Here is a 27,333-nt window from a genome sequence, read left to right on the forward strand (position 1 = left end):
TAACTCCTTTGGGATAGAATGGAAGATGACCCTCAGCCGAGTCAACAGACAATTGCCTGCCTGTCTACTTATTCCCCTTACTGATGGCTTTATACTTGTTCTTTCCCAACTGTCCTTCTGACATGCAAAAAATGGGCTGAGGGGTGGGGTCAGGAATTGACAGGAAGAGAAGGAGGCAGTCATGCTGAAAGGTCAGGAGGTATCTTCCTGGCAGAGGGAGGCAGAACCAGATAGGACTTGCTTCTCTTAACAATCTTGCCCTGATTCAGTCACTATTTCCCCCACTCTCTTCTTTGCTACAAGTCTATAATACATGCATTGCACTTCAAATCATATAATTATTACCCAATCAGGTTTAAATTGTGTTCCAGAAGCAGGCTCTCCTTGCTTTGTTAACCAGCACACTGTTGTAAGATATTTCCAGCCCTGATTCCATGGTACTGGCACATCTTAGACATGTAAACCATTCTGTATAGACAAATTTCAGGCAAGTTGTATGTTAATAATAAATGTGTCCTTTAATACACTTAAAGTTCCATTTTAAGTCAAAATATAGTCGTTACTAGAAGTGCACTGCTGCACAAAACTCTTGTGGTTGAAATTGTAATTTATGAATGTGTACTTTGTGAATAACTCATCAGAGAGACAAGAAAATATTGTATGGTTTTGATTTAAAGTATACATACCTAGGGTCTGATTGTTCTCTCTTCACTGAAGCAAATGAAGTATATCTCTTTTGAAGGCAGTGGATTTGTACCAAGGTAAAACTGGAGCAGTTGGGAGGAGAATCAGACCCCTAGTTTGTAGGAGCTAAGGCACTAGTTCAGAAATCTTGAACTTAGCACTGTGCTGGTTTGACATATTAGCTTCATCCTTATGTAGTTTATATCCTCTGTACTGAAAATATTCCATCAATCGTTGTCACACCTCAGTTCTGTGCATTTGCTATTATGGTTCCTCTTTTCAAAATTCAGTCTTGGGGAGGATGTAACACGCTACTAAATTATAGAAACCAGGGAATATATTGTTTGTCAAAAGTTTAAATGATTTCTGTCTTAAAAATTGGATTCTGTAGTTGTGAAACATTTTCTTCCTCCTCTTCCCACCTTTCACCTCAAATGCCATTCAGCTGCAGCTAAATATACTGCTAAAATCAGTAACTATAATTCCAAAGTCATTAAATAGTACCATCTTTAAAGCTCATTTAAAGTTCCTAAGATACACTGGTATTTTAAAACCCCTTAGCACTCAGTTAGTATATATCTCCAGAAAGCTGTGCAGGCATTATAGGTACTTCTAACCTTGTAATCAGAAATAGTTCTCCAATTTACTTCTATCAGGCCCTATGCTACCTGCACATATGCAGCACATAATTATTTCCCTTGCTCTAATGCATCAACTTCTGTCCCAAGGTATGCACACTCAACTGCAACTGATTTTAGTGTGCGATGTATATGCATATATCTTATGGATAGAATGCAGCCCACTATATTTATATACATTCATACGTCATCAAACATATACACACACATATCTGTGGGCCTTATGTTCTACTCCTTTACACTGATTTTATGCTGGTAAAGCCAATATAAACACACTGTGGTGGAATGGAGAATCCAGCCCTATACGAATACATATTACACATGCTGTGTAAATGATTTTCCAAGTACACTTTTTCAAATTTATTTCAATAATTTACTGTGAAAGTGTGAAAATGCTAGTGACTGTTTCCTGTATAGAATTAAATGTGAAAATGTATCCAGTTAAAAGTCTAGATGAAAGTTACACATGGTATATATAAAAATCATCTTACAGGTGCTGCTCCCATAGAAATCAATGGAAATTTCACCACTGATTTCTATGGTTGCAGCAAATCAGACCCAAAGGTAATAAACAAAGGCTAAAGCCCAGACTGGGAGTTAGGCTCCTAAATACCTTTGAAGATCTAGGCCTGAGTGCCTGATCCAAAATCCACTGAAATCAATGGAAGATTCCCAATGACTTCAAAGGGTTTGGGCTCTTAGCTTAAATCCTGTAATTTTTACTACATTCTTAATGGAGAAAGGATGCCTGAGAAAGAATTTAGGCCCCAGTCCTGCACTGTGATCCACACAGACATCTGCTGCATCTGCAGGGAGCCCCACTGTCTTAAATGAGGCTCTGTCTGCAAGGATCACTATGCACTGTTACAGCCTTTGTCAAAAAACCCCAGCAACTCTGAATACAGACTTCAGGATATGTCTCTGAAAGAATGTGGCTTTGCTAAAATGACACTATTAGACTAATAAAAACTATGGTCAACCTTTTTAAAGCTGGGTGCCTAAATCCACATTTAGGCAGTTAAATAAAGGCAATCTGATTTTCAGAGGTGTTGGGCACCTGCAGGTCCCAGTAAAGTCAGAGAGTCTGCTTATATGAGACATAATAAAAACTGAATGAGAATGTCCAGATTTGGTCCATAAATATGAATTTAATTTTCTTTTGCTTTTGTTTGCTTTCTAGAAGGTGTTCTAAAGTGGAAACAATGATGCCTGCATGATTTGCTTCCATGTAAAGTCCAGTTGAATTACTATTAATCTTTTGAAAGCATAGAGTTGCAAATATTTTGCTCTATGGTGTTGCGTTTATTTGTATGAAAAATACTATGTATTTGAAATCTACCTTTGCTGTCAAACACTCTCTGAATAATAAAGACTGCCTATGTGTAAGAATTACAGCACTACCTTTATGTTTCTACCCTAAGAAAAAGTTGTTCTAGTAACAGCCAAAATAACCAATAATATCCTAATCCATCCAAAATGTCTGTGGTGACTTTCCAAGCTGGTAAGTTCTAAAAGAACTTTGTTTTCCCAAGAGGAGCTACTTGGCAGAAAAGTTGGCATGTGGCAAATGAACCTACCCAATGCATTTAAAAAAATATAACCAGAACTTCAGCTGCAAATGCCTTCTTTGTTCTACAGTGCAGAATTCTACTTATCAAGATGGGGAAATCTGGCAAATTTCCCATGTAGACAATCCCTTCGATTATTTAAAGTTCTCACCTATACTGTGCATCAAGAGGTGTTACTCCAGCTCTTTCCTGAGTTACTGGTTGTGAGGAGTCAATGGCCCATGCAATAATACTCGGGATTGGCTGGCAGCATTTTTCTCATGAAAAGAGCCTGAGGAGTCAGGTGGTGAAATCCTGGCTCTATTGAAGTCAATGGCAAAACTCCTATTGTTTTCAGTGAACAAAGGATTTCACACAGGGAACTCTGCCCTTGTGAAGGTGGCAGCACAAGATGCCGAACATTTCTATGCCTGCTAAAGTGAGGGATTTTTTTCCCCGTACAATGTTATTTAGTCCAATCAAGTGATTGGAAATTACCTGAGCAGTAACTGTTTTGGCTGGATCTATTATGTTGAGATCTGTTCTATTGAATGTTTGGAGAATGACTCATACCCAGGTCACACAAAACAGAAAATGGGAGAAATATTTTTAAAGATTAAAAACTAGCAAAAACGTAACTTGCTGTTTAAACTTTTTGTGCACTTTACTCCCCTGTAGCATAAATGCATAATAAAATAAACTGTTTAATAGGAGACATTTTTCAAATATGTCTATGGGCTTTAATTTCATTATTTTACCTTTCCTTAAGATTTGATATCTAAGATATTGGTGTAATTTTAGTCAAGGATTTTTATGTTTTTTTTCTCTTTTCAGAATTAGAGCTATCAAGGAAGATTGAATGACAAAACATATGCACAATTAAATATATACTTGGCATTGCAGATTTATTGTATAAAATTCAAATGAAAAAGCTGTCTGGTGCATTGCTGTTAAGTGGCAAGGAAGACCAAAGTGTGGGAGTAGCATCTTTAGTTTTTTTTTCTCATGAGCTGTTAGGTCTGATCTACACCTAACACTTAGGTCAAACCAGGTACATTGCTCAAGGGTGTGAAAAATTTACACCCCTGGCTGAGAAATGTAATTAAGGAGACCTAAGCCCCAATGTAGCCACATCTATGTTGATGGAAGAATTCTTCTATCAGTCTAGCTAAGGCCTCTTGAGAGGGTGGAGTTACTACGGTGACAGAAAACCCCTTCTGTTGCTGCTGCAAGTGTCTACACTATAGCAGGGTAGCTGCAACACTGCTGTGCTTGTTGTGTAGATATACCCTTAGAGCTCACTTAGTTTAGATTACAACATATTCTTTCACTTTGGGAGGAGATTAACAGATTCTCACTTCCCAAACTCTTCAGAGCAAGAGTGATAGCCACAGAACAGGTAGCTTGTTCATATCTGATGGCCATCTTCAAGGAAGGAACCAAAGAAATGATGATCTGCAGAACTGTTAGTTTTTATGGTTAGGCATAACAAAGGAGAATCCACCAATAATAACAGAGATAAGAAAACAGAATGTATTATTATTTGTATTATGATAGCACTCACAGAGTGCATGCCCAGACTCTGTCCTGAAGAATTTACTATTAAAGGCCTCAATCCTGCAAGTTATTTTGTGTAGGCAGACTACTGCCTTTGCTGATTCTCTTTATCTAGACTAGGATTTGAAAGATGTTACCTGACGTGTTAATTAACACATGTTCGCTAACCCAAGTTCAGAGACTAGTGTAAGCAAGGCACTCTCTCTTGGGCTACACTAGGCTGTTAACAAATTAGCTAATTTAATATATATATGTTAACACTTTTCAAATCCTAATCTAGATAAAAATACAGAGTTTCCACATAGGTGTAAGAATTTGCCTAGAGCAATTTACCTTATCAGGGCATATGATAACATGGCACAAAAACACTATGCCTTTTTTCCCTTTCAACAAATTATTAGATTTTGATTTTCACATAAAGTGGCACAACATTCATTTTTACTACCGTCACCACCACCTTTTTGCTTGTTTGTTTGGAATAGATCCTATTGAAAGTAGAGCTGGGCCCAAACAAAATCACTGGATCCAAACTTTCCCACATTTTACAAAAGTTTGGATTGGGACTGAAATTTGCATTGGGAGTCCATCTATAATTACAAGTGCTGAGCAGCCTGCCTCTGCGAACAAGAGATCCAAAAATGTCTTCTTCCAGCACAAACAAAAAGCAACTCTGTCTCATTTTGATAAAATATTTAAAAGTACTATCTATTTCCTATAACTTTGCACAGGTATTACAAGTATCATATGTTGGCCGACTATCTGAGCTAGTATTGTAAGCCGCAACATTAAATCAACGTCCTAAAGCGCAGATAAAGATGGGTGACGAAGAAAAAAAAAAGTCTCCTTCGAGCCGGAATCGAACCAGCGACCTAAGGATTCCCGCAGGTAGTTCCGCTACAGTCCTCCGCTCTACCAGCTGAGCTATCGAAGGGACATGGAAATGAGGCACCCAAGTTCCACACTAGAGCTGAGAGAGTCGGCCTTAACGTAGTGCGTGCACAAACCGTTTTGCTAGAGCTGCAAGGGGCATGCGCATGGCCGCTGAGTGGGTCTAGTGACCCAGGGCGATGCGCGAGGTGGTCCTATCTGGGCTCTCCCCACGGACCCGAGCTGGGCACTAGTCGCTCCGGGGTAGGGTCCCTGCGCCTTCCTAGGGCTGTGCCTGTATCTGCAGCGCTCGGTCGGGAATGGAGGGGGGGTGATAGTCTGGCCCTTGCAGCCCAGTGTGTCCGTGGTGAATGGGAAGTGAGCGGGCAGTACCAGCATCGTTCCTCAGCCCCTTACTTGACAGTCAGATATTTTTTCATTGGTTATGGGCCAGTGGCGCAATGGATAACGCGTCTGACTACGGATCAGAAGATTGTAGGTTCGACTCCTACCTGGCTCGAGAGCGTGTGTTTTGTCTGATACAACTCAGTTTTACAAGCTTATTAAATAAACACTTGTTTTAAATATGAGGAAGAGACACATAGCTGTTTGGCTGAACAGCCATGCTACCTTTATGCCTGCATGTCCAACAGAACTCCCAGCTCACAACTGAACAGTGACCTAAAATCAGTGATTTCCCTACCAATTCAGTGACTGTTTGGAAATCTGAATTTAAACTGAAACATGAATACACACTTTAAAAGCTTATACAGTGTATGATAAAATATGTGTATCTGAAAAAGTACAATCGATTTGAAAAGTAGGAACATAGACTAGCTTCCTTATACAGCTGTTTTTTATGATGTTAGTGCATTCATTTCGGTGATGTTGGCCAACCTAATAATTTCAAATGATTTGTAAGCAAAGTCTAAATGAGCGCTCCCTGACAGCTAGTGATGAGCTGGGGCTGCGGGGAAAGGCTTCAGGGCCAGATTATATTTGCATTCACACCTAATCTACCTAGGTATCCAGCAAACAGAGCTGTGTTGTCCAAGTGATAGATTTTGGCTGGGGTTGAGTTACAAACCACTTGAATGTGGGGGGGAATGGGGGATGAAATGTTGTTCTTATTGTATGAGTAAGGGCAGTAGAACTGTAGCCTATGATGATTTGAAGGCATCAAGAAAGAGGGTGGGGACCTGTCCCTCTCCACTGCTTAAAGACGGAGCTGATAAGGCTCCATAGATAGTCTTTTGTTCTGTTAAGTGACCACTGCAGCTGAAATCACTGACAATCAGGTCTAAGTGCTTAGTCCTGTTGTGGGGACAGTGTTCCTGTGGGTACAGTGTTTTTGTGTAAGAGACAACCCAGACTGCACTAGCAGCGAGCGAGATTCCCGCACTGAGAGCTCAGCTGAAATCACTGAGAGCTGGTGGAACCTCAAGACCAACTCGCAGAGGTCACAGTGGCAGGTGGCAGCCGAAGGTGACTGCACAGAGCCATTGGCAACAGAGTGGTGGAGTGAACAGTGGCACAACAAACAGACGTGGCCAGAGCGAACAGTGAGCAGCTGGAGGAACAAGCAAGGTGCCTTCTTGTCCCCCACCTGGAAGCTGTACTCACGTGAAAGCACCTCTGAACTCTGAGTCTCCACTGACCAAGGACAACACGAGTGCGGTGGAGGGGAAAGTGAGGGGCGTGTTAAATAAACATTTGTTTGTTGGACTATATTTTAGTCACTTTGCTCCAGAATGCTAGATTTGTGACTGGGAATGGAAACATATATAAATAGTATATGTATATATATATAAACATATATAAATAGTTTCCTAGTAGGCCAAGATTTTTAAAATGCGTTATTTGCCAAGGTTGTTATCTCACATTGTTGCTATTTGGGAGGTCATTATGTTGGGGAGTTTCTGTACTAAAGATTTTTATTATTATAATTAATTTTTACATAAGAATGGTCATACTAGATCAGATCAATGATCCATATAGCCCAGTACCCTGTCTTACAACAGTGGTCAAGGCAAAGTGCTTCAGAGGGAATGAACAGAATAGGTAATCACCAAGTGATCATCCCCTGCTGCCCATTCCCAGCTTCTGGCAAACAGGCTAGGGACACTCAGGGTACGTCTACACTACAGGATAAATTCGAATTAGCTTAAACTGATTTTATAAAACAGATATTATAAAGTCGATTGTGCGCGTCCACACTAGGCACATTAATTTGGTGGTGTGCGTCCGTGGTCCGAGGCTAGCGTCGATTTCTGGAGCGGTGCACTGTGGGTAGCTACTGTAAAAGAATGAGGCCAATAATGTCGATTTGCATCCACACTAACCCTAAATCGATATAGTAATATCGATTTTAGCGTTACTCCTCTCGTTTTGTAGGAGTACAGAAATCGATTTAAAGAGCCCTTTAAATCGATATAAAGAGCAGTGTAGTGTGGACGGGTGCAGCATTAAATCGATTTAACTCTGTTAAAATCAGTTTAACAGCGTAGTGTGGACCAGGCCTCAGAGAATGGTATTACATCCCTCCCCATCCTGGCTAATAGCCACAGGTGGACCTGTTCTCCAGGCATGTATCTAGTTCTTTTTATAATCCTGTTATAGTTTTGGTCTTCACAGCATCCTCTAGCAAAGAGTTCCCTGGGTTGACTTTATATTGTGTGAAGAAGTACTTCCTTTTGTTTTTTTAAAACCTGCTGCCTATTAATTTCATTGAGTGACTGCTAGTTCTTGTGTTATGTGAAGGATTAAATAAAATTTCCTTATTCACTTTCTTTGCACCAGTCAAGGTTTTGTAGACCTCTATCATATCCCCATTAGTCACCTCTTTTCTAAGCTGAAAATTCCCAGTTATTTTAATCTCTCCTCCTGTTTCATACCCCTGATCATTTTAGTTGCCCATCTCTGTACCTTTTCCAATTCCAATATATATATTTTTAGGATGGGTGACCAGATCTGCACACGCAAGGTGTGCATGTACCATGGATTTATATAGAGGCAATGTGATATTTTCTGTCTTATTATCTATTCCTTTCTTAATGATTCCCAACATTGTTTGCTTTTGTGACTGCTGCTGCACATTGAGTGGATGTTTTCAGAAAACTATCCACAATGACTCCAAAATCTCTTTCATGAGTGTTAACAGCTAATTCAGATGCCATCATTTTGTATGTATAGTTGAGATTGCTTTCCAATGTGCATTACTTTGCATTTATCAACATTGAATTTAATTTGCCATTTTGTTGCCCAGTCACTCAGTTTTGTGAGATCCCTTTGTAGCTCTTCGCAGTCTGCCTGGGACTTAACTATCTTGAATAGTTTTGTATCATCTGCAAATTTTGCCACCTCACTGTTTACCCATTTTTCCTGATGAATATGTTGAACAGTACTGGTGCCAGTACTGACCCCTCAAGGATACCACTATTTATCTCTCTCCATTCTGAAAACTGATAATTTATTCCTACCCTTTGTTTCCCATCTTTTAACCAGTTACTGATCCATGAGAGGACTGCCCTCTTATCCCATGATGGCTTACTTTTCAAAAGTCAATTTATATTAAATACATTTTTTGTATTTTTTTTTTTAGAAATCTAGATCTGTTATGTGTTTTGGTGTAACTTGCATTTTCCTTATGTTAAATTTGCATAATCCTAACAAAACATTTACTTTTTTCATATCTCTTTTATATATCTCATTGGTCCTGAAACCTCCCCTGTAAATTCAAACACCCCTCCTAATTTCAATTCCTGGGGAAACCACTGCCTAAAATAGAACTGGTAAATTGGAATTGCAAGACATACTCAAGTATTTTTACCCCATTTATAGTTAACCTTTTGAAATAATTATAAATGTACATTCTTTCAAACAAATTCAGGGATTGCATAATGAGCTGTGAAAGGAGAAAATTTTAAAAGCATACCAGATCCTCTAGAACAGTCAACTGCCTAAGAGCGATATTTCTTTTTAGGAAATGTAGGGGAAAACATGGGCTTCTTTTAGGTAGCAGTTAAAAAAATACTAATGTGAAAACTCTTGGCCTAATAGAAAATGAAAACTAGGAATATGTATTGTTAAAAACAAAAGTATTGCTTTTCAGGCAGCAATGACCTATTAAAGTTCACCTACAAGAGGTGAATTCTGGGTTTCATTTTCCCCCCAGCTATTTTATGAAAATAAATGTTTTTAGGCCAGATCCTAAAAAAGTATAGGTCCGTTCATTGACTGATCTTTGATCTGACCTATCATCTTTAATTAAACAAAGTATAGCTGGAAATAATTAGGTCTGGAAATCCAGTAAGTGATATTCATGTGATAAATTATTTTCCATAGTGATGATTTGTTATACTTTAGAAATATCAGACCATATTACATATTTACTAACCTGCAGTTTACTTTTTCATTCCTAGACCCCCTATTCACTATCTGATCTTTGTTTTATGTTATGAACATTACTATAAGAAGTCTAGTTAATACAGAAGTAGTTTGCAAATTATTTTTGTTTATTGCCCCTGACCTGTCCCTGACTTTTACTAAAAATAACTGACAAAATGTGGAGGGAGGAGGGTTTAGCACCTAGTCCTGCTTGGGGGTTCCCCCACTGTCTACAGTGGCTGAGTGTGCAAGGGTCTCCCCTGCCACCAATGATAGCTCAGGGCTAGCAGCTTAGAGCTCCAGACCCCTGCTGCCTACTATGGCTGGGAAATGTGGGGTACCCTGCTGCCTCATGGCTTGGAGATGAGGTCCAGGGCTGGAGTAGAAAATGTCTCAGATTCTGTGACAAAATCTTAGCCTTGATTCTAAGATATGTTGAAAGTATATGTGATATTTTCAGTATGTTTAAAGAAGAATCATTTTTGGTCAGGAAGCTAACATAATTGAAACGGTAAGATACTCAAAATACCAAGTATTTGTAGATTTAATAAAGTTTTCCATAAATTTACAGTGAACAAGCCCCATTATCAGTGATAAATGTTGCAGTTAGAGCTTTGGTTTTAGCACTCTATCATCTTTACATCAAGGTCATAGCTTTTTTTTTTCTTTTACAACTTTAGTAAATTGTCCTACAGTACTAAGTGAAGTATCATTATCTGAATAGAACAGAACTCTCACTCCAGAGTAAGCCATGCTACAGATAGAAGAAAATACTATGAAATAGTTGGATTGGTAGGCTCTCTGTGTGTATTCCTGATTTACTGCATGTCCACAAAACCCAATTCAAGTATTTATAACATCATAAAGTTATTTTTTCAAATTCTCTTGACTTATTTGTTGGGAACTTGTGCTGCTGGATTTGAATATGTGATGGCTGCACTATGAAATTGTAACTGTAAAGGGGGAAAATGACAAATTTAAAATGAAAAAGTGCAAGTTTCTTTACAAAAGAGAAATTAAAAAGCAGCAGAAAGTATTTTACAGAAACCAAAAGATTTTCCAGAGTCCTGATACCAAGAACAGGAAGCTTCAGGTCAGAAGGAGAAGTTTGGGGTTTTTAAGATTGTTGTGGAGTGAAACTAGTAAATTATAATGAAAGTCATTTTGGAACTTTAGCTATAACAGCAGTTTCTCCCAGGCAAGCTGTTATCGATTAGTAAAGTACCAGAAAGAAAATTATTCTGGAGATTTATTTTACAGAAAAGAACACCCGAGCCAGGCAGGAGTCGAACCTACAATCTCCTGATCCGTAGTCAGACGCGTTATCCATTGCGCCACTGGCCCTGAACGTTAAATTTTGCTTTGGAACAGAAGAACATATAGTATTATTTCTACCCAAACTACTAAATATGGCATTAGGGTAACACTGTACAGAGGCCACGTCTGTATTACAAACTTACATCAGTAGAACTACATTACTCCTGATCGATTCAGTTATACCAACCTAATTCCCGGTGTAAAGAGTGCTATGTTGACAGGAGAAACCCTCCCGTCAACATAGCTATCACTACTTGCTAAGGTGGATTAACTAGTGTACTAATGTCTTTGTTGCAGCTGTCTGAGCCAGCATTTTAAGTTTAAACCTGCCGTTAGGGTGAATAATGTAGCAGGTAGAGCTGGAGGGAGCAGGAAGAGCTAGAGGATACTTATATAGTATCAAAAGTGTGGAAGGTTATTTAAAGGCAAATATGAGATCAGCTCTTTGCAGAGCTTGCAATCTAAACAGCTGACCTTACAGAGGGGTCTGCAATTATGCCGATATTGATAAAGTGATATGACCCCCACCTACTGTAAGCACCATTATACTGATATAAAAGTGTTTTGTAGTGGTATAGCATTTCCATATGGAAAGAGGAATAACTATACTGGCATAAGTCACCACTACAGCCATGTCCATGGTAGGGCTTTGACTGGTATATTGGTAAGTAGATATACCACTACAAAAGCTGCATAGGCCAGGCCTTACTCCCACCCAGAAATCCGTGGAAACCCAATGGATACTGCACAGCAGTAAGGGCTCTTCCCTCAGAGGACGGGACTAGGTGAAAGGCAAGTGCTAAAACAACGGTCTGCACGTGAGAATTTGGAGCCATGATTTAGAAAACCTGCCTTGACAAACATTTGCCAACTCTGTGGGGCAGATGAAAACATGGGCCCTGCAAAGCTAAGAAGGGGGACAAAGACAGAGCTGAGCTGCGGAGAAGCAAAGGCCGCGCTGGCCAGGATAGGGGGACACTGCCAGGGCAGGGGGGCTCTCAGACAATACGGCGCAAGAGTCAACAAAACATCCGGCCTAAGGACGGAACTGGGTTGGAGAGAGGAAGGGCGGAGGTGGCGAGAGCTTGGGGGAGGGGGCAGAGGCTGGGGTCTTCCTCTTCCCTCAGCATTCCCGCCCCTGGGGAAGCGCGCTCAGGAACCGCGGGTGCGGGACTCGCTGAGCCCGGGGTGCAGTTAGCGAGTCTGACCACGCGCCGAGCGGAGCCCCTGGCAAGTAGCAGCCCTTGGCCCTGCTGCGTCTGCTCCAACTTGCACCGCTCAGTTGTAGTGCGCATGCTCATGTAAGACTCTTGTGTGTGTCTGAGGAAACGTTTCCCATGTCCCTTCGATAGCTCAGCTGGTAGAGCGGAGGACTGTAGAGGAGCTGCCTGCGGCAATCCTTAGGTCGCTGGTTCGATTCCGGCTCGAAGGAGACTGAGTTTTTATTTTTTTTCTCTTCATATTTTGAACGTTTTGTTCGCAAGATTCAGTTTCTAAAGGAGGGAGTTGGTGCGCGGAAACCGAACTGGGAACCAAGTGCGTGGCCAGGGGGGGTCCTGCCTGGTCACTAGCCGCGCTCAGGCAGGGGCGGGCCAGGCTAAAGCAGCGTGACCCATCTCCCCCGCCTTTTCCTTTCAGCGCTATGGCCCTGAGCCGCCTCCCTGAACGGGCTGCAGAGGAGCAGGCCCTTGGGTGATGTCAGCCTGTGGGGGGTTCTTGTTACTGTGATTAGTAGGCAGCGCTAGAACTATACATGGTGCATTACCAAAATAGCCGGGTTGTGATTAGTTAGTCTGTGAGCTAGAAATCTAGCTAGAACTACATCATCTTGTCTGGCTGTATCCAGCACAGTGGTAAAGAATCCCCTTCACAGTCATTTATAATTTGTCTAATACAAATTATACCCCTCAAAATCATCATCTTTCCATCCCCAGACAGGGTAAAAATGTGCCAGATGTCACCCAAGTAATAGTAAGTGGCTCCGCATGATGCTACATAGTATTTGTACCAGCACACTTATTTTGGCTAGTTTGTGGTGTTTACTGAAATAGTTATAATCAGGGCTGGCTCCAGGCACCAGCAAAGGAAACAGGTGCTTGGGGCGGCACACATCCGGGTCTTAGGTAGCAATTCGGCAGCGGGTCCCTCAGTCCCTCTCCGAGCGAAGGCCCCACTGCCAAAGAATGAAGCAGCGCAGTTGAGCTGCTGCCGAAGTGCCGCCAATCGCAGCTTTATCTTTTTTTTTTTTTCCCCGCTTCACCACTTGCGGCGGCAAAAAAGCTGGAGCTTGCCCTGGTTGTACTGTATAACTTCTGCAGCTAGAGGTGTAATTTCCAGCTCAAGTAGGTATATATGTGCTAGCTTTGATTAAGCTAGCATGCTAAAAATAGCCGGTGTGGTTCACAGTATAGGTTAGCCACTAGAGTATGTAGTTAGGGTCCTGAATGGGATTGTACCTGGGACAGCCATCCTGTCTCACTGCATCCACAGCCACATGCATATATGTGCTCAGGCTGGAAATTACATCTCCAGCTCAAGGGTAGACATATCCTCATTCCCTGTGGTGGTAGGGCTTCCAACCTGATTTTGCTATTCACAGAAGCCCCAGGAGAGAGCAACCCCTAATAGCAGCTGGGAGGGAAACCACCCACAAAATACACCCGGTTACATTCTCAAGGATTCAGCTGTTCTTAAAATTATTTGCATATGTTCAGAGAATATTTCATCTTGCAACATATGCAGGAGCCTGTGCCAAACTTGTTCAAATATAAGGAGATCTTATGGGTTAAGCCAGGGATTGGCAACCTTTCAGAAGTGGTGTGCCAAATCTTCATTTATTCACTTTAATTTAAGATTTTGTGTGCCAGTAATACATATTAACATTTTTAGAAGGTCTCTTTCTATGAGTCTATAATATATAACTAAACTATTGTTGTATGTAAAGTAAATAAGGCTTTAAAAATGTTTAAGAAGGTTCATTTAAAATTCAATTAAAATGCAGAGCCCCCCCGGACCGGTGGCCAGGACCTGGGCAGTGTGAGTGCCACTGAAAATCAGCTCATGTGCCACCTTCGGCACCTGTGCCATAGGTTGCCTACCCCTGGGTTAAACACTAGCATAACACTCGGAAAATCTATGTTCAGTTCTGCCACAGAATTCGTGTATGACCATGGGAAAGACATTAAACCTCTTACCCAACTATGTATGTATACACTGCAATGAGGAGCCTACTAGGTCAAAGCTACCTCCGGTATGTCTACATGTGCTGCAGTCAGACCTCCCAGTTCCTGTATAGACATAAAGATGGGGGGATAAATTTATGAATGGCATTGATGCTCAGATCAAACATTAGGAGTAGGGAAACTATTTTACCTCTGTTTATGACATTAGTGAGACCAGTACTAGAATACTGCACACAGTTCAGGTGTCCACATTTGAAAAATCAGAGAAGGTGCAAAATGATATATAAAAATAATTTGAGGACTAGAGAAAATGCTTTATAAAGACTTAACACAAACTTTAGCTTATCAAAGAAAGAAAGAAAGAAAGAAAGAAAGAAAGAAAGAAAGAAAGAAAGAAAGAAAGAAAGAAAGAAAGAAAGAAAAAGACAGAGTGGGTATGTGATTACAGACTTTAAATATCTTTACAAAGAGAAAATTCCAGGTACAAAAGACCTCTTTAATCTAGCTTAAAAAGGGATACCAAGAACAAAAGGCTGGAAGTTGAAGCCAGATGAACTCAATTTAGAAATAAGACACAATTTTTTAAATAGGTTAATTAACCATTGAAAAAAACTAACAAGAAAGTGCTGGATTCTTCATCTCTCAATATCTTCAAATCAAGACTGGATAGCTTTCTAGAATGTATACTTTAGTAAAACACAATTTACTGGTCTTACTGGGGTAACTGGATGAACTTAAAAAGCTGTGATGTATAAGGAAGTCAGACTAGATGATTTATCCCTTCTGGCCATACTATCTGTTAACTGTTGTATGCCAGTTTCTATTTGTTTTCCTGGGAAAGGTAACTGCTGCTCTTCTCCTTCTTTAGCTGAAGTCCAAGGTATTATTTTGATTGCAAAACAGACAGTATGTGGTAGGATGAAGTGGACCTGTAGTATCTTTGAAGAAAGTGCAAAGTGTATTCTGCTTTGTACACTGTACTTGTTGAATGGAGGTCCTTTCCAAGATGTTGTGTAAGTAAGTATGAAGATAATTTGTTTTACAGTATAAAGATGAGATCTCTGGAGGATGTTTGTGAAGTTATGACAGGGTAGGGTGGAATTGGCTCAAGTGACCAAGGGCATCCTTAGCGTATAAATAACAACAGGATTGACGCATGCATTCTCTAAGATGTAGATTGTTTTTTTCTTCTCCCCTCTTTTTTTCTTCTACCTCCTGTCTCTTTGGTTGCTGGTTTGGCTGCAACTTGAAGGAAATTTTTGCCTTTGCTGCACATTCTTCTTTCAAGCTTGGATTGTGGCCATTACCATATTTTATTCATTTCATGGGCCACTGGCAATTGGAAATGTACTTGACTGAAAACACAACTTGCAATACTTTCATCTGCCACACCTGCTTCTGATTACCTTGGACACATTTTATAGGCAGAGTTCCTTTTTCTTTGCTGTCCCGCACCCATAGTGCAAGCAGTATCGATATTAAGGCTTAGAAGTTCCATTCATTGTTGCCCTCATCTTAGGGTACGTACCCTTTGATACAAAATAGACTGGCCATACTGATTACTGTAGCAGACTTCATGGAGTCTCTGGCTTCTCTCCACTTTTGAGTTAGATAAAAGCTGTTTGTTTTTCTCCCACTTGTTTTTGTTTGTTTGTTTGTTTTTTCCTGAGCGGTAGGGTTAATGTGCAGGGGAGTTAGGTTTTGCCGCCTGGGAAGAAGCAGAATGGGGGGTGAGCAAAAAGCCAGCTGCTGTGTGCTGTTATCATAAAAATTGTAGCAATGTGTTTGTTTTTAAGAGTGTTTCCAACATTAGATTCCATTTTGTCTACCTTTCATCCGTGAGCTCTGTTAATCAAGTACTGGCAGGAAGCAATTCCATTTCCCGGAGTCTTGGGTTTTTGTCCATCACATTGGTAGTGTACAGATTTATTTTTACCACTGTCATTGCTCAATGTATGTAAAACCTTTCTGGCTGAGAATTGTTACAAGCCCTAGCTGAAGGATTTTCTTGTAATGAGTTACTGGACTATCCCATAAATAATCTGAAGAGTTGCTGTCCTTGCCCTATGCAATGAATACACAGGAAGGCAGACAGCTTGTCCAATTTACTTTGGAATTTTTTCTCTTCTTCTCATTAAACTGAGGTACTAGGTATAGTTAAGGCTGAGACCAGCTTTCTGTTTAAAGTGCAGCTCTGCTCAGTACTCTAAAATTGACATGCTTACTTGGTTTGCCTTGACATTTGGTGTGTTTCAGAGGGTGCTATGCTCTGTTAATGATCCAAATTTGGTGCTCTTTGACTTAGGAGTTCTTGATATACAGTCCCTCACCCCCCAAAAAGCTTTTCTGAAAGTTGAAAGATTCTGGCTGTCATAAACAGGACAGGGGCAGTCATCTCTAATGGTTGGAACAGAAGTTAGACCTACTGGTTGGAACAGGAATCTTGCTTAGTGGTTAGAGCAGGAGATGGGATTGGGAGCCAGAGCTGAAGTCAGGACCCAGAAGTCAAAAGCATGCATAGCAGAAGCAAAGTTAGGAAGGCAGCAAGTAGAGACATAATTGTAGCTGTAGGCAATGACATACACATTGGGCAGCTAGTTACTTGCTGCTGCTGCTGACCTTAAAAGCAGGCCCGCTGGCTTCCTTCAGCCAATCAGGCAGGCTAATTAATCAGATGGTCCTACCACAACCCAGCTGAGCTAACTAATCCACCTGGAAAGGTTGACCTGGCTAGTTTTAAGGCTCAGCAGAAAGAACTTGCTGCTGTGATGATCTTGACAAGGCAACCTTATTTTGCTCACACAGGTAGAGCTTAAACCAGGACTCAGACCGTACCAGAGTCTCCAATGCATGGGGGTTACCCTAACAGAGTGCATGGGCAGGGCTGCCCAGAGGATTCAGGGGGCTTGGGGCAAAGCAATTTTGGGGGCCCCTTCCATTAAAAAAAAGTTACAATACTATAGAAACATGTATTTAGAAATGTAAAAAATAGCCAGTGAACTACATTCAAAAATTAATATTTAATAATTTGAAAATACACAAAATACATTATTTAAAAACATTAAATGCTTTAATAGTATGTATACATTTGCAATGGCATAATGCTTCTTATGAAATCATTTTTTTACAAATCGTTCTGAATATTAATTATACAGCTGCAATTTTTTTCCTCACTTTCATTTTGGCAAACTCATTAATAATGTCATCAAAACTTATGTCTTTGGCCATTTCATATTCTATGCTCAAAGTGAGAAAATTCTTCAGCCTTTTTTCCCCGGTGGCTGAACACAAACAATTTTTAATCAATGTTAGCTTACTAAATGCACACTCTCCCAATGCTACCGACACTGCAACACTGTTAGTAGGTGTAAACAAATACAAATCTGTGGAAACACATTTTACAACCCTTTTTTGAAGAGAGCATTAAGAAGTGTAAGTGCAGAGGTTCTATATCCGTCAACTCTTAAGTTGGAATCTTCTTTTATTTTGTAAAAGATTCTAAGTTCCTCTTGAAGATCTTCTCTCTGGAGGTCTTTTGGATACGCTGTGGCCAAAGTGTCAACAGAGTTAGAATCTTTCTGTAGAAGATTCATCCACTTTATCTGGTAGACACAAAATGGATGAAAATAAATTTGAGACTTCAGCCATTCTTTTGCCAAGACCTCCTAGCTCTGATAGAAGCAAATCCATTGTCAGGAAGAACACCTGTACTTTGAACTGAATATTGGGAAAGTCAAACGTATAGTCTGCATCCCCTGTGTCGTCAAAGAATCACCTGTTCTTCTGGATCCTTCAGTCATTTTTCATTTTTGGGTCAATGCCGAGCTTGAAGCGACTTGTTTGGCTTCTTCAAAAAAAATTGGCCAAGAACCTTTCGTTGTTTGAATTTCCTTGACTAAGTTGCTCACATGTTTAGCTCCCTCTTCGATTGTTAATTTGGCTCATTGTAGGACCTTGTTCTTTCAATGCACTGAAGCACTTTAAACCATATTGCAGTAAGAAGTACAAATTCAAATGACTTAAGCCACTTGTAATGATGTGGTTCTGGCGGGACCCAACTGAGAGTGCCAATTCAGGACAAACTGCTTAAAACAGAGCAGTTACAGCCCAAGGCTGGGGTTTTTCCACCTCTAAGGCAAACCAAACCAGCCAGACAAAGAGGACTTTGGTCTCACCTCACTGGCTAACCACAAGTCACACAAGCAATTCCTTTAGACACTCCAGTTTCCCAGTGTCACCACCAGTGCCACTTGTTATGGGGACAGATGATTATGAAAACCAATACTCCAATAAAGAAGAAAAAGGGTTCTCTCGATCCCAAAGAATCAAGCCTCAGACCTAGGTCAATGTACAAATCAGATCTTACCGACAAATCACGCTGTTGCCGATCCTTTAGAATCTAAAATCTAAAGGTTTATTCATAAAAGGAAAAAGATATAGATGAGAGCTAGAATTGGTTAAATGGAATAAATTACATACAGTAATGGCAAAGTTCTTGATTCAGTCTTGTAGCATCAATAAAATAAACTGCAGGTTCAAATCAAGTCTCCGGAGTACATCCCCAGCTGAGATGGGTCATTCAGTCCTTTGTGTAGAGCTTCCATTTGTAGCAAAGTCCTTCCAGAGGTAAGAAGCAGAATTGAAGACCAGATGGAGATGAGGCATCAGCCTTTTATAGTCTTTTCCAGGTGTAAGAACACCTCTTTGTTGTTACTGTGGAAAATTACAGCAAAATGGAGTCTGGAGTCACATAGGCAAGTTCCTGCATACTTTGTTGAATTATAAGGCATATCTGCCGCCTCTCAATGGGTCTGTTGTGTAGCTGATGGTCCTTAATGAGCCATCAAGCAGGCTAGACAGAGCTAACACCAACTTGTCTGGGATGTTTCCCAGAAGCACAGCATAAGTTTGAAATACAGACAGTATAGCCAATATTCATAACTTCAACTACAAAATGACACATGCATACAGACAGCATAATCATAACCAGACAACCATAACCTTGTCTTAGACACCTTATATGACCCCCTTTACATAAGATTTGGTGCCACTACAGGACCTTGGTTGCAACCATGTTCTATATGGTTCCAGATTATATCAATAACATTGCACCACTTAATCAAACAGTCAACATCTGCCTGGATTTTGGGAGGTAAATGAAGCTCCTCTTCAATTTTAATTAAACTTTCTAGCACACCGGTGTGATTTTTGATTAGGGGGCAACCAGCATCAACTCTTGCACTCCACCTAGTTTTAAATACAGAGTGAAGAGATATGTTCGCAGTGGTCTGCAAAATTTTCCATCTCTCAGGGCTAAGAGCAAATACTTTATAGAGTTACTGAACATTTCCAAAATATGTTTTTACCTGCACACTGGTTTCAATAGCGTGGGTGCCACAGATGTTCAGCGTGTCAGCGCTGTATGGAGAAAAATAGGCTTGGGCATTTTCTTCCAAAATTCTTGTCTTTAATCCCTGAAATTTTCCTGACATGTTAGAGGATTTTCATATTGCTGCTGTCTGCACCAAGATAGTTCTAAGTCACATTCTTTTAAAAACCTCTTTATCTGTGTCTCAGCCCTAAAGCCTATTCTTAAACATGGCGTCTAATTGGCCAATTGTCGGTCAAAAGAGCACATTGGTACCATGTGCAACATCGTAGTGCCATGTGCCTATTCCCGCTCTTTTCCTTGGTCACCTAAGGGTCAGGCTAGTGCCGTGTGCAAAAATACCAGTGTGCCTGCTCTCGAACCTTCTGTCGGTCAAAAGATCAAGTTGGTACTGTGTGCAAAAGCATAGGGCTGTGTGCAAAAGTAGTGTGCCGGGTGCAGCTCCCATTGACGCAGAGGGCACCAGCCCGGAACCTGGTTGGTGAAGGAGCTAGGGACCAATCAGACGCTGACATGAATAAAAGTCTTCAGATAAAACCATGTTGTCTCACGCCAAAATCTGCAGGAGTATCCGTGGGTTAGCTGAAAGGCCTGATCACCCTTTCAGCCAGGGTCTCCTCTGGATTTAGCTGGCTCGGGTCGTGTCGATTTGCTTTCTTTTTCGGGTTATTTTCTCCCCAATTCGTCATGCCCTTGATGTCTGTACTGCTGGTCAGCTGCGCCTGGAGTGTGCTGTAAATACTCTGTTTGTTTAACTTCTTCCCTTTTACCCCTCCCTTACTTGATACCAAGCTGTGTATATAGTATATGAGAGCTGAATTGTTGTATTGATTGTTATTGTGGTTAATTGTTGTATTTTACAATATTCAGTTAATGTGCGCACAATTTACTTAGTTTTGTGTATCTGTTCTGAATTTTAGTAAGCAGTTGATTATAGACTGCTTGGTTTTTTGTTGTTGGATGTAAATAGACTGTTTCAAGTTGTGTGTATATTCTTGTTCTGATAGTATTGTTAGTTGGTAAAAGTGCTCCTCCCCAGCCCAAGTTGCAACTCATTCCCCATTAATAAACAACCATTTGGTTTTGAATTCCAATCTATTTTCGTTTTAATTTTCCTCTCTCAATCAAAAACTTACTCGAACCTGCATTGGTCTCGGACAATCTGTTCTGCTATATCTGTGCCAGTCTTCTTTTCATAATTTACTAGCTTAACAAATCTTTCATGCACATCCCAATTTCCACTTTTTTGCATCACATATCTGAGAATAAAAACTAACTTCTCTGTGTGTGAAAATTAGGTGTAACATCAACAACAATGCTGAATATCAGGCTTTCTTACCTCTTCAAGAATAGAGTTTAAAACTTCTCCCCACACAGTTTCAGGAACTCATTCTGACTACACCATGACATGTAGTGAGCCTGCATTCTTCTCCCAGACTCTCTGCATTGAGCTACCATTTCTAGATGTTGTTTCACCTCAGTATTGTACCTGCCCACAAACTTCAGCGTTGACAAGAGAAGCCCACAGTCATCATAATCAACAGAAGAATGGCTACCACAAAATGACAGATTATTCTTTGCTAGGAAAAGAATTACGTCAACAACAGCAGTTAATATTTTATGCCATTTTCCCTCCTCCTGTTTAATACTATGCTGTAATGCTGCATCAATGCCTCTTTTATCGTGTCTGAAATAATTCCTTCCACTTAATGTAATTGCTCAAATGTAAAGTGTTTTCTTCATGACTCTTGATTTTTCATAAATCTTTTTCCAATTATTGTCAATTCCACCTTTGACAAATTTTGAATGATGTAATTGGTTAGTTTGAGTTTCACTTCTGTAGAGACTGCAAGGAAAACAAAATATTGCTGCAGCATGTTTACTCCACACCATCCAGTCTCTTTCAATTCACTGTTACTCAGATGTTTAGAAAAAACAGTTATCGGCAATTTCCTGCCAAAAGAATCATGAGGAAAGTTTTCGGGCTTATGCGGTGGACCCTTCAATACAATAAGATCTCTTTTCTTTATGTCTAGGTACTTCCAAGAGGCTAGGTCATTACTGCACAACTCTTCTTTGTCATTCCCATCTACAGCAGCAGGACTAATCGATTGCACCAGTTTCTCAGTTATAGCAGTGTTACCGCGGTGTTCTCCATTGTCTATCCAAACAGGCTGGATTTCATTCTCTTCCTCGGCAAGAACCATAACATTGTTTTCTGAATGTGGTAATATTTTGGATTCCTCACAGACCGCCTTTTCTTTTTCTCTTACAACACCACTTTCACTTCCCACCTCTGAAGAGCATTGAATGTCAGCATCACTCAACTCAGTCAACTGACTTGACTTGGATTGTGCCTGAAGAAGTTTGTGAAGAGTTATGTTTCTCTTTTCTTCTTGCCTCTGTCTAGCTTTCTTCTGCTTTCTCTCCTCAAATCCTGGAAGATATGTACGTTCATTTTCTAACCCCTACCATCATTGACTATGCGATGATACCTGCAAACAAATTAATTCCCTTGGTATCTTTCATTTTGTTAGGTAGTGTGACGCTGTATCCCATAATGCTTTATGGGAATATGACATTTCTGGAATATGATCTACTGAATCTATCTATGCTACATATGCTATATAACATAACTATATAAAGGTTATGATCTACTGAATCTATTAATCCTATCTGCATGCATGTATCATTTTTGTATTTGAAGTTATAAATATTGGCTGTGTACTGGCTTGATTTCTAAATAACCTTAGTAGAGCATTTGGTCAGTTCCTGGAGAAAGGAATGTTGAAGTAAAGTACCTAATCAAGAGACACTTAAAGGACACTGAATCTTGGAATGCTCCAATCCACATTAGAAGTCTACGTGAGAATGTTCAAGGTAGCATGTAAACAATGGATGCTACCTCTAAAAACTGTGAGTCATACATGGATATGTGACTTGTCCAGGTAACTCCTATACTCCATCTTGGAGCTGGACTGTGCATAGGAGTATGGGGGGGTCTCCACCCCCAAGAAAAAGTCTATTTAAACCCCTAGGAAACTCCTCCATGGTGGTCTTCAGGTGGCTAAAGAGAGAGCCTCCCTACCCTCCCCCACCCAGGATACTTGAAAGAAATACCCTCCCAGGATACTTGAAAGAAACTAGAACTGGATAGTGTCCAAGAAGTGTGAGTGATTGCTGGACCCAGGCTAAAAGGAGATTAGTCTGTAAAGGGGAGCATTTTGGAACTGGTGAGAATCTTATCTGTATTCAGTTTGATTAGACATAGATTTGCGCATTTGATATTATTTGGCTTGGTGACTTACTTTGCTCTCTCTGTTACTACTTGGAACCACTTAAATCCAACTTTCTGTATTGAATAAAATCATTTTTTACTTATTAATTAACTCAGAGTATATATTAATACCTGATAGAGGAAACAACTGTGCATATCTCTCTATCAGTGTTATAGAGGGCAGACATTCATGAATTTACCCTGCATAAGCTTTCTACAGGGTAAAACGGATTATTTCGGTTTAGACCCCACTGGGAGTTGGGCACCTGAGGGCTGGTCCACACTGGGGGGGGGAAATCGATCTTAGATACGCAACTTCAGCTACGTGAATAACGTAGCTGAAGTCGAATATCTAAGATCAGATTACTCACCCGTCCACACCGCGCGGGAACGATGTTCGCGGCTCTCCGTGTCGATTCCGGAACTCCGTTGGGGTTGATGGAGTTCCGGAATCGATATAAGCGCGCTCGGGGATCGATATATCGTGTCTAAACGCGATATATCGATCCCCGAGCAATCGATTTTAACCCGCCGATACGGCGGGTAGTCTGGACGTGGCCTCAGTGTTAAAAACAGGAACACTTCTGTTAGCTGCTTTCAGATAAACCTGCAGCTTTAGAGCAAATAATTCAGACCATGGACCTTGTGGCAAGGAGCTGCGGGGCTGTCCGTAGATAATCTGAAGTTTTGCTGTCCTCAAGCTGTGCACAGACTAGGCGGGCAGGGAGGCAACTCGTTCCCTTTCCTTTGCAGTTTTTGCTCTTCTTGTTGTCATGACCGGAGGCGTTAGGTCTGGGTGGGTATGCATGTGAGTTTCTCTGATGGTCTCTGGAGAGGTGTATTTTGTTGAAAGGCAAGAAAGGGGAGCAGCGTAGTTTGCTGTGTCCCGTGTCCTTGTTGAGTGGAGGTCCTTTCCAAGGTGCTGTGCAAGCGTAAAGGTAACTTGTTTTGCAGTGTGAAGAGTTGTCTGGATGGGGTTTGCGCTGAGTTGACTGTGCGTGTCGGAGGGGAGAGGCTCCCTGGCCCAGTCCTGGGGGATTAGCTCAAGCGGTAGAGCGCTCGCTTAGCATGCGAGAGGTAGCAGGATCGATACCTGCATTCTCCAAGTTGCTGCTCTTTGCTCCCATCCCTTCTTTCTTTCTTTTTCCCCGAAGCTACAGCCTTTGTGCGTGCGCGGAAAGGCGCCTTCTGGTCCGCTCTTGGCTTTGCGGTCAGCCTTTTGCCCTGAGGGAGCACAAGGGGCAGCTTCTCTTTCAGGAGAGTGTGTGTCTGAGTTCTTTTCTTCTGTGAGCCTCTTTGTGTTTGTTTTTCCTGAGGTAGGCGTGGGAGGGTCGAAAGGGTACGAGAGGGAATTGGTCAATTATTGGGGAAGGGGAAGGGAAATGGACTGAGAAAATGGGGTGGTTTTCAAGGCCCCTTTCAAGTCAGGCAGGAGGCTCCGGCGTCGGACCCTTTTCCCGTTGCGCCATGCTTCCTGTTGCGGGTGGGAATCAGGGCTGGGGTGCCAGCGGTGTGCTGCGCGTGCTGGAGACAATGGCGGGCCCCTGGTGGGTCAGCGGGAGGAGGCGGGGTCTCGGCTAGCAGGCAGGGCTAGCATCGTGCCGCCTGGCGTTCCGTTCTTCCCTCGCGGCGTTGTCTTCGTGCCGTGCCTGTTAGGGTGCCTTTGAGCGGTCTAGGTGCGCGGGCTTCCCGTTGGGTGAATTGAGGGTAGACGAGGCGGCCACCCAGCCCCCGGGGCAGGCGTGAGGATGAAGGGATAGGTGTGTGTCACTTATTCCTTTTTCAAGGTCTGGGCGCTGGGAAGCCTCTGATTAGCAGTTAGTGCCAGTGGCGCTTGTGCCTGATGCCTTGAGTCACGGGGGGCCCTCTGTGCCTGGCTTCCTTCAATAGCTCAGTTGGTAGAGCGCAGGACTGTAGGCGCACTTTGTCAGGGAATCTTTAGGTCGCTGGTTCGACTCTGCCTCGCAGGGCTTAGCTTTCCTTGCCTTTATCACCTGCTTTTCCCTAGAGCTCCCCTGGCAGACCTTTTCTCCATTTGTGCGAGACTGGCCGCTGGAAATCTGCTGCATTTAAAGCACCGTTTGCCACTACTTTCATCTACCACACCCGCTTCCAAGTACCTAGGCCACAGTTAGGCCTTTGTAGGCAGAGTTCCTTTTTCTTCGCCCTCCCGCACTCACAGCGTCGACATCTAGCTATTGATCTCAGACTTCAGAAGTGCCATTTCTACCCCTGGGAGCGGGGCGCCTTTGACAGAGACCGGCCGGAGCTATGTCCCCAAGCTGTCTTCAGTGTTTTTTTTGCCTGGGACAGAGGTGCCGGGCGGTGGGGGCGGGGCGACAGCTAGATTCTGGTGGCAGGGAGGAGAGGAGCGTAGGGGGAAAAGGAAAGGCCCTTTAGCGGCTGAGAGTCCCTTGTCCTTCAGGCTCAACCTTTTGTGTGCGCTGTTCCGCTCAACGTTGTAGCAATGTGTGCGTTTCAGTGGTTCGCTCTCTCTTTGTCCATCTTTCCTGAGCGTCATAGAGCTCAGTTGATGGAGTAGTGTGAGGGAGCGGTTGCATTTCTTTCGGTTTGGGGCTTTTGTCCATCCCATTTGTAGAGCTGGGATTTCTTTGGGCAACCGTGATTGCACAGTGTGTGTGAAAGGCTTCTGGCGGAGAATTGCTGGGAGCCCGATCTGGCGGAATTTCTGGCAAGGAGCTGCGAGGCTGTCCGTAGATAATCTGAAGTTTTTCTGTCCTCGAGCTGTGCGCCGACTAGGCGGGCAGGGAGGCAACTCGTTCCCTTTCCTTTGCAGTTATTGCTCTTCTTGTTGTCATGACCGGAGGCGTTAGGTCTGGGTGGGTATGCATGTGAGTTTCTCTGATGGTCTCTGGAGAGGTGTATTTTGTTGAAAGGCAAGAAAGGGGAGCAGCGTAGTTTGCTGTGTCCCGTGTCCTTGTTGAGTGGAGGTCCTTTCCAAGGTGCTGTGCAAGCGTAAAGGTAACTTGTTTTGCAGTGTGAAGAGTTGTTGGATGGGGTTTGCGCTGAGTTGACTGTGCGTGTCGGAGGGGAGAGGCTCCCTGGCCCAGTCCTGGGGGATTAGCTCAAGCGGTAGAGCGCTCGCTTAGCATGCGAGAGGTAGCAGGATCGATACCTGCATTCTCCAAGTTGCTGCTCTTTGCTCCCATCCCTTCTTTCTTTCTTTTTCCCCGAAGCTACAGCCTTTGTGCGTGCGCGGAAAGGCGCCTTCTGGTCCGCTCTTGGCTTTGCGGTCAGCCTTTGCCCTGAGGGAGCACAAGGGGCAGCTTCTCTTTCAGGAGGAGTGTGTGTCTGAGTTCTTTTCTTCTGTGAGCCTCTTTGTGTTTGTTTTTCCTGAGGTAGGCGTGGGAGGGTCGAAAGGGTACGAGAGGGAATTGGTCAATTATTGGGGGAAGGGGAAGGGAAATGGACTGAGAAAATGGGGTGGTTTTCAAGGCCCCTTTCAAGTCAGGCAGGAGGCTCCGGCGTCGGACCCTTTTTTCCGTTGCGCCATGGTTCCTGTTGCGGGTGGGAATCAGGGCTGGGGTGCCAGCGGTGTGCTGCGCGTGCTGGAGACAATGGCGGGCCCCTGGTGGGTCAGCGGGAGGAGGCGGGGTCTCGGCTAGCAGGCAGGGCTAGCATCGTGCCGCCTGGCGTTCCGTTCTTCCCTCGCGGCGTTGTCTTCGTGCCGTGCCTGTTAGGGTGCCTTTGAGCGGTCTAGGTGCGCGGGCTTCCCGTTGGGTGAATTGAGGGTAGACGAGGCGGCCACCCAGCCCCCGGGGCAGGCGTGAGGATGAAGGGATAGGTGTGTGTCACTTATTCCTTTTTCAAGGTCTGGGCGCTGGGAAGCCTCTGATTAGCAGTTAGTGCCAGTGGCGCTTGTGCCTGACGCCTTGAGTCACGGGGGGCCCTCTGTGTCTGGTTTCCTTCGATAGCTCAGTTGGTAGAGCACAGGACTGTAGGCGCACTTTGTCAGGGAATCTTTAGGTTGCTGGTTCGACTCTGCCTCGAAGGGCTTAGCTTTCCTTGCCTTTGTTACCTGCTTTTCCCTAGAGCTCCCCTGGCAGACCTTTTCTCCATTTGTGCGAGACTGGCCGCTGGAAATCTGCTGCATTTAAAGCACCGTTTGCCAATACTTTCATCTACCACACCCGCTTCCAAGTACCTAGGCCACAGTTTAGGCCTTTGTAGGCAGAGTTCCTTTTTCTTCGCCCTCCCGCACTCACAGCGTAGACATCTAGCTATTGATCTCAGACTTCAGAAGTGCCATTTCTACCCCTGGGAGCGGGGCGCCTTTGACAGAGACCGGCCGGAGCTATGTCCCCAAGCTGTCTTCAGTGTTTTTTTGCCTGGGACAGAGGTGCCGGGCGGTGGGGGCGGGGCGACAGCTAGATTCTGGTGGCAGGGAGGAGAGGAGCGTAGGGGGAAAAGGAAAGGCCCTTTAGCGGCTGAGAGTCCCTTGTCCTTCAGGCTCAACCTTTTGTGTGCG

At 42.7% G+C, this 27,333-nt stretch overlaps 1 protein-coding gene and 6 non-coding genes across 7 annotated transcripts in view; 5 read left to right on the forward strand and 2 right to left on the reverse strand.

The window, feature by feature from the left end:
- Nucleotides 1–5,267: 5,267 nt before the first annotated feature.
- On the reverse strand, nt 5,268–5,357 carry TRNAY-GUA. The gene is given in 2 exon segments: nt 5,268–5,303; nt 5,321–5,357. It is a non-coding gene; the product is annotated as a tRNA-Tyr (tRNA).
- A 383-nt stretch (nt 5,358–5,740) lies between these two features.
- TRNAR-ACG lies at nt 5,741–5,813 on the forward strand. Its single transcript has one exon. It is a non-coding gene; the product is annotated as a tRNA-Arg (tRNA).
- A 5,137-nt stretch (nt 5,814–10,950) lies between these two features.
- TRNAR-ACG lies at nt 10,951–11,023 on the reverse strand. The gene has a single exon. It is a non-coding gene; the product is annotated as a tRNA-Arg (tRNA).
- A 563-nt stretch (nt 11,024–11,586) lies between these two features.
- TRIM55 (tripartite motif containing 55) overlaps nt 11,587–27,333 on the forward strand; it is an 89,578-nt gene continuing 73,831 nt past the window's right edge. Inside the window, 1 exon segment of the mRNA XM_030553200.1 lies at nt 11,587–11,660. The gene's annotated coding sequence lies outside the window, so the exon portion shown is untranslated.
- Nucleotides 12,339–12,428, forward strand: TRNAY-GUA. Its single transcript is given in 2 exon segments — nt 12,339–12,375; nt 12,393–12,428. It is a non-coding gene; the product is annotated as a tRNA-Tyr (tRNA).
- On the forward strand, nt 23,877–23,949 carry TRNAA-AGC. The gene has a single exon. It is a non-coding gene; the product is annotated as a tRNA-Ala (tRNA).
- TRNAA-AGC lies at nt 25,920–25,992 on the forward strand. Its single transcript has one exon. It is a non-coding gene; the product is annotated as a tRNA-Ala (tRNA).

The sequence above is a fragment of the Gopherus evgoodei genome, chromosome 2, assembly GCF_007399415.2.
Source record: "Gopherus evgoodei ecotype Sinaloan lineage chromosome 2, rGopEvg1_v1.p, whole genome shotgun sequence".
NCBI classification, from domain to species: Eukaryota; Metazoa; Chordata; order Testudines; family Testudinidae; genus Gopherus; species Gopherus evgoodei.